Genomic DNA, 7,196 nt, shown 5'->3' with positions numbered 1-7,196 from the left:
TTAAGTTTTCCTAACGGTTTACTTTCCGAATTAATTAATCGAAAAAAACGAGTAATGTTTCATAATTCAGCAACAAAAGCGAAAGTAAACTTCTGCGTAGTTCGTTTCAAATGATTTCGAAGACATGGAACCTGGTGCAGGCGGTTCTAACGCCTTACTTTCCGAAATAATCGAAGTGACAAAAAATGATCTAAAACGTATAATCGTTTTAGAATTCAGCAGTAAGAATGGAATTGCATTGGGTACCATTTTTTTTTAATTTCAAAATTCACTATAAATATTAAATACATAAAAAAAATAACAATCAGTTGTAGAAAATTAAAAGTGATAAAGTGTAGATAGTGTGTAAGGCGTGAATTTTTCCCTAAATTATGCCAAAAAACGGGTCGCCAGGAGACACGGTAGTTACAATGATTTTTAAGCTGAAAAATGGATTAGTTGTGCGTTAGATCAACATTTTTTCAGTTATTTTATTATATAAGTACAATTCAGTCAAGGAATGAAATTATTTCAGGAAAGAAATTTTATTTAGAAGAATCCGTGAAGCAATTTTGTACTTGATGCAAGTTTTTAATTGTTCATCACAATTACTTAAAATTGTTTCTTTATCTCTATTTCTCAAAGACAATTAGAACATGTTTAACAAACCAAAGTTTAATGTTCAGTTTGGATGTGGTTTGACGGTTTTTAGCTAACGTTCAAAGACATTTGTTCGGCATTTTTTTGAAAAACACAAAAAGAGGAACTGACAGCTTTTTTATTCAATTCACCCCGAAAAATTGCTGGTGGCACCACATTAGAACATTAGAGTTAACACCAAAGCTCAATGAATAACTTTATTTAACTTGAAGCGATGCTTTAATTAGGTATTACAACATAATTACACAGGCACAAACTCGAACACCTGATTTTGGCTTCCTCGTCTAGAAGTTGCGATTAAAGCACGACTTCCACACAGATTTCCTCCTCTAATGACCTCTATTCCAACAACAAGGTCCTTAATGACACTAGCAATCTGACCACAATTGTGAATATACCATTGCTGATTTGGCCCACAATGTTTCGGATAGGTGATTAATCTAGCACCAGCACGACCACCACCTTGTATATCCAAAACATTTCTGCAAAAAAAAAATTTTTTTTTGTTGCTTATAATTTTAGTTGTATACCCTGTGGCACGATTAACAAAATAGAATTTTCCGAATCCTGCCATTTGTAGCGTCCACATTTGTGACTGTGTCTTAGCAGGTCGCTCAAGTTTTATGTCTTTCTCGCAAGCGTTCAAAACCAGACCAGTTTGTGGATTTTTTATCATAAAGTAGTGGCCATTGTGAGGGCTACATTCCATCTAGAATTAAATTAAATTCATAAACAAAAAATGCTAGGTTTTAATTAAATTTAATGACTCTTACCCTGGGCTGAATTGTGTTAATAGGACCTAATGCATCAGTTGTCTGTTGCACAAAATAATGTCTCAGTCAAAAAAATTACGTTATGTTGATACGTACCACTATTTTAGTCTACAAAAAATTAAACAATAAATAAGCCAACAAAAACAAAAAATTACCTTATTAGCTTGAACTGCATTTTTTGCATCAGACTGGAAAAAAAAAAATTATAGTTATTCAAATTAACTAATTTGTTCATGAAGACAACTAATAATCGATAGTTTTTCATTAGCGCAAACTCTTTTGACAAAATTTGAAATTAATTCCATGTTTCTCATCGAATCATTTTTAATTTCCACAGTTGTCATCAAAATTTACTATAAATATTAAATACATAAAAAAGTAAAAATTTGATAACAATCAGTTGTGGAAGATTAAAATTGGTAAAGTGTAGGTAGTGTGTAAGGCGTAAATTTTTCCCTAAATTATGCAAAAAAACGGGTCGCCAGGAGCCACGGTAGTTGTACCTCAGTAGACTCTTTAGGGTGTAATTTATGGACACTTACTGACTTCAAAGTGGTACGAGATAAGTTGTAAAGTATAAATATCATAATTTTGTAAAAATTATTTTCTTTTAGTTTGTATACAAATTCATTCATTTTGTTAAAAGAAATTTACCTTTGGTTGATCTGCACTTTTTGGTTTCGCTTCTTCTCTTGGCTGTTCAAACAAAATGTTTTATTTAAGCGTAGTTATATTATCTTGTTGCATACATACCTCTGGCTTAGACTACAAAAAAAACAATAACAAAAATAATTAACATTAAAATGTTACTTACAATGGGCTGAACGGCATTTTTTAAACTTGATTCTGCCTTTGGCTGTTGCACAAAATATTCGGTTATATACAGAACGATTAACATAAAACGACAAGCTTGACTAAGAATCAAGCTCGTAGGTTTACGTGAATCACCATGTATTTTTAATTACCTATACCATGTTCCGTACGTACCTGCTCGATAGCCTATAAAAAATATTAAAAAAAAATATCTAAGTCTATGCAAACTTTTACCACACTGTTACTAGCGATAACTGCGACACCAAAAAAGAGTAGAACCACACAGTTAGAATTCATTTTTGCGTTTCCAATTTTCTAATAAATTAAATAGGACTATTTTCTTCATTTATACTTTTGCAATCATAAAAACACACTCAAACTTTTTATTTGAATTTTAGCAAAAATTTAAAACCGAAATCATTTACTGCATCATTAAAAAACTTATAGTCTTTAAACAAAAGTTTTTTAATGATACACACGAAAGTAAAAATTTAATCGTAAAAAATAAATCCCAAAATTTTATTTCAGCATATTTTGATCACACACACTTCAATTGTTGAGTGAAGCTATAAGCAGATATGCGCGCATAAAAATACTTGGTGGGGCAACCTTATCGCGCACCCAAGAAAATCGTGACTTCTAATGAAAAAAAAATTTTGAAATTTTACACACCAGCCTGTACATTGATAAGGACCAGTCTCGATTTTTATTAAAATTTTTTGTAAATAAATAACGTCGTAGCAGTTTTATGAGTTTTTGGGCACTAACTGTTGATTTAACTACAAAGCTTTTAGACTAAACGAATCCTTACCTGCTAGCCCATCGAACGTTAGTATCGAAATTATAAATTTTTACTTGGTTGGTGAAATAATCGGTCTTTTTTATTTAGATGCAAACCAGACGCGTGATTTATTAGAAGATGGTATAATTTGCCAACAAAGGGATCAGTTACCAGTAGCCGACCTTTTTGAAGCCCCTTATTTACAATTTTGCAATAAAACTGATGCCTGCATTCAAATATCCCAACGAAATCTTTTACAATCTTACCCCAATTACAGTTCACATTGTCACCTAAATTTACGACGCCACAAGTAGCAACACATATATAAAAATAATTTTTAAAGTTAAAATGTAAAAGTGCTTTTAATTCAAAACCTGATTGGTATTTTTCTTCGCTAATTTCGTAAACAATTATCTGAAGTGAAAACGCGTGGTTTAGTATAAAATTGAGAATTTGGTTTTTTGGTCGAAAATTTTTTTTAACTATTATTTTTATGTGCAAGTGAAAAATTACCAAAAAATTAAGGGAGATACCTTTCGAACGTACAGTCAGGTTCGTAAAATGCAATATTTTTTTATTTAATTAGAAATCGCAATTTTCTTAGGTGCGCGATAGGGTTGCCCACCTAGTATGTAATGTAGGGAATAAGTGCGAAAGAATCACAGAGATTTTGCATATGTTCATCAATTCGTGTTAGTAATATTTTGTTAAGAAAAACGTTAAGATTAAAAATAATTTTTGCTGATCCAAAGACTCAACTCTTATTACCAAACGCTTCACGAGTTATTTTTATTATTTCATAATTATTGTAGTACCGTAAATAATAATTTTAGCACTTGTGCTTAAACAACAATCTTAATTTTCATATGTAAATATATGACAAGTAAGTATTGGTGACTTTTTGAAAACCTCTTGGTACCTTCCTTATTTCTTCCGTTTACGACAGTTTTCTGTATGTATCAGACTTGAGAGCGAAGTTTTAAAAGCTAAATGCATGTCCCGGTGCATTTTTTCTATTTCCTCAAAAGAAAAATAATTGTCCATATCGCTCAACGGATTCTTGATGCGTCCGATTTCTGATATTCTTTTTGTTTTAATAAGTCTAGTCACCACCAAAGCACTCATTTTTTCACAACTGCTGGCATCCTTTGCTATTGCACGTTCCCAAGCTTTGCGTTCTAAAACCATATCGGCTTTAGATCGTTCGTCCAAATCCGAAGATTCCGAATATGCGATATCGTGTTCTTTACATGCGTTATCTAATTCATTAATGCCCTCTAGGTCTAGTTTTTTGGAGAGTCGCGTACCAGGCCCACAAAAGCGGTAACCTGTCGTTTGAGTAATAATTTATTAAATTTAGGAAAGATTAAATAATCTTGCCATGAAGATGAAGTTCCATTGGTAACATATTGATGATGGAATTAAGATCACGCTTTTCAAAATGGTGTTTTTGGTCAACTTCAAGTGGTTTCTAAAAAGTGCAGTCCAGTCAATGTGACTTTATTAGAATGTTATTTTTCATAAAAATTTGAAACAATGTGAATATTGTGAATTCTTACCACATTGACGGTGGCTGTGATGGTATCAGTAATAAATAGGAATAGAAGGAAAACATACATTTTGCTTTTCTCGGTTTAGAATTGCTTTTTCGCATTTTAGTTAAAAAACGTAAATTATTTATAGTATTGTTAAAAACGATATCACTTCAAATAAAGTTCCACACGTTTTCTAATCAGAGAAATTTTGATTGATACAGCAATTTGAAAAACCTTGATTGTGAACTAAAGACCAATAAAAACTTTAATACTACTATATTTGTTCCCTTTAAACTGTTTGTTAAAAGTTTGTAAACTAGCCAAGCTGTTGGCTATTTTGAATTGAAAACGCAATTTCAACTAAAATAGCGGCTAGTATGTAAACTAGCTAAAGTTCTTGGCTAATTTACTTGAAAAAATAGAATGGAAATTTATATTCACACTTTAATAATTATTGTAAGTCCAAGTTGTCAGCCTCAGCAAAGTCCTATTGTAACAATAAATGTCGTTGAAAGGTTCCTTCACGAGAAATGTTCCGCCATCGTTGAAATATAATTAATTAAGTTTTTGTATTTTTTTACCAGACTGGCAGCAGCTGCACTAGCAATAATGAAAAGTAAGATTGGACAATTAGAGTTCATCTTTCTCTTCTCAATATTCAAAATACAATTAAACTAATCGCATTTTATACATTTTGCAATCATAAAAAAACTCTTATTGCTTTTCAATAAAATATTTCAAAAGCTGTTTAAGTTCCATTGTACAGCAATCAATAATTTATGATATTGTTTAGCCTTTATGATGAAGTAAAAGTGTTATTGTCAAAAATAAATCTCAGAACGTGAAGTAGCAGATTTAAATTTGTACTTCATACCTTTTGGATCTTTAACTTTTTTGTGAATACCCTTCCACAGGAAGTCATCGATAGGTACAATGTTTATTTAAATAAATATGTATTGCTCCATGAATTACTAACTTTGGGTAAAACAGTCTAAATAGGCGAATGTTTTCTTAGAAAAAAATAGTTATTTAGCTCCAACCGGCGGTAATTGTTTTTTTAGCCAAGGTGTTAGACGAAAACACAGAGTACAACGTGTCTCAGCTAAGACTTTCGAGCTTAATATCTCCGTTATTTGTCAACGGATTGTTATAAAATTTAGAATGCACATATTTTAGGTGGTCTTTCAATTAGGGGCAAAAAAATGACCTCAAGTTAAAAAATGAAATTTTAATACATATTTCTTTTATTTAAAATAAAGCCAAATTACCGTTGGATCACTAAACCCCGAAAAATAAATGGTCACACAAAAAATTAACCAAATCGCTTGGCTGATCCAAGAAAAAAATTAAATTTTGTTGTTATAAACTTAATTCAAATTTTGATAGTAATTTGGGCAGTACCCTTTTAAAACAATAGATGAAACATTTCTATGGGGCATTTTGTGTACCACTGAAAAAAACTGTCAAAAGTGTGCGCGCTGTCAGAAAGGTAAAATTGTTTTAATTCGGTGAAATTACTTTAAAAATCAACAACAGTGGCTGAAATTTCTGTGTTGTTGAAAAAGGAATCAATATTCGCCTATGGAAAGTGTCGTCGGACTTTTTGTGAAATGTTATTTATGAAATTTAAAGTTCAAAAAATCGTCAATAATTTGAAGACACAGGAAGCGTACCTGAACTAAATCGAGTGAGGACAAAACACGACACTGGAAACGAAGCAATAGTTGGGGCTGAAATTCAAACTTTTGAAGAGAATCTAATCAGCAGTGTACGAAACATTTCCAAAGTCCTGAGTGTTCAAGTGTCTAGAATTTTTCAGTTGTTGTTCAGTCTTTTAGTGCTTTTTGGAAGAATTAAAGCATCAAGTACCAAAAGTAAGTCAAAAATATTGTTTTTTAACTTTGTATGGGTGACAGATAATTGTGAAATGTCCCTTGCATGACAGTTACGTTTCTGCGAGTAGGATTGACCAAAATTCAATGGTAGTGCTGATTAGTCTCATAGAGATCTACGCTTTTGCATCTGTACCTACGTTTAGCAGTTTGTTTCTCATTTTTCTCGCGAAACAGACGTCTTCCACGAACGAGTTTTTTCTGACAGCATTTTTCACTAACGATCAATTTTTTAATATAAGTCTTAAAAAGCTTAACACTTTAAAAAGACATGTAAAATTTACGTTTTTGAGACTTGAGTTTTTGCATTAATTGGATTTTAATCTTTATCTTCTAAAATATCTGCATTTTAAATTTCATAAAAATCCGTTGACAAATATCTGAGATATCAGGCTCGAAAGTCTAAGCTGTGACACTCTGTACAGGGTGCTCAAAAACTGGCGCATCAACTCAGTGGTACGTTGTTGAGAAGTATGTGCAGATTACGGGAAAAATCTTGAAGGAATTCCTAAAGTCGTATTTTAAAAATCTGTAGCTAGAAACTTATTTTGGTAACTTCTTCAGTTTTTATTATTCTTTAACAAAACTCTAACAAAACGATGAATAATTATTTTTAAATTTACTATCAGACTTTAGCAGTTTTTTAAATTTAAAAAAACAAAAATTCATCAAAAAAATCACGATTTGTAGATGTGCCAACACTGGGCATTATTCCCTAGGAAACCATTACAAAAATAATTTATTTCTACAGCGTGCTCAAAAA

At 31.4% G+C, this 7,196-nt stretch overlaps 1 non-coding gene across 2 annotated transcripts; it reads right to left on the bottom strand.

Annotated features, from left to right (window-relative positions):
* Positions 1-822: 822 nt before the first annotated feature.
* LOC103313787 (uncharacterized) lies at positions 823-4,685 on the bottom strand. 2 transcript variants are annotated; one of them, XR_010334698.1, is made up of 12 exons: positions 4,566-4,685; positions 4,387-4,477; positions 2,705-4,334; positions 2,460-2,576; positions 2,400-2,411; positions 2,227-2,268; positions 2,067-2,177; positions 1,568-1,600; positions 1,509-1,520; positions 1,413-1,454; positions 1,170-1,348; positions 823-1,121 (listed from the first exon to the last, which is right to left on the bottom strand). It is a non-coding gene; the product is annotated as an uncharacterized LOC103313787 (transcript). The 2 variants fall into 2 exon arrangements; XR_010334697.1 differs by having other exon boundaries at positions 2,460-4,334.
* Between the last annotated feature and the right edge of the window lie 2,511 nt (positions 4,686-7,196).

The sequence above is a fragment of the Tribolium castaneum genome, chromosome 6 (genome assembly GCF_031307605.1).
Source record: "Tribolium castaneum strain GA2 chromosome 6, icTriCast1.1, whole genome shotgun sequence".
In the NCBI taxonomy this organism is placed as follows: domain Eukaryota; kingdom Metazoa; phylum Arthropoda; class Insecta; order Coleoptera; family Tenebrionidae; genus Tribolium; species Tribolium castaneum.
The sequence above is the reverse complement of the archived record's forward strand: the minus strand, read 5'-3'. Positions and strand labels throughout refer to the sequence as shown.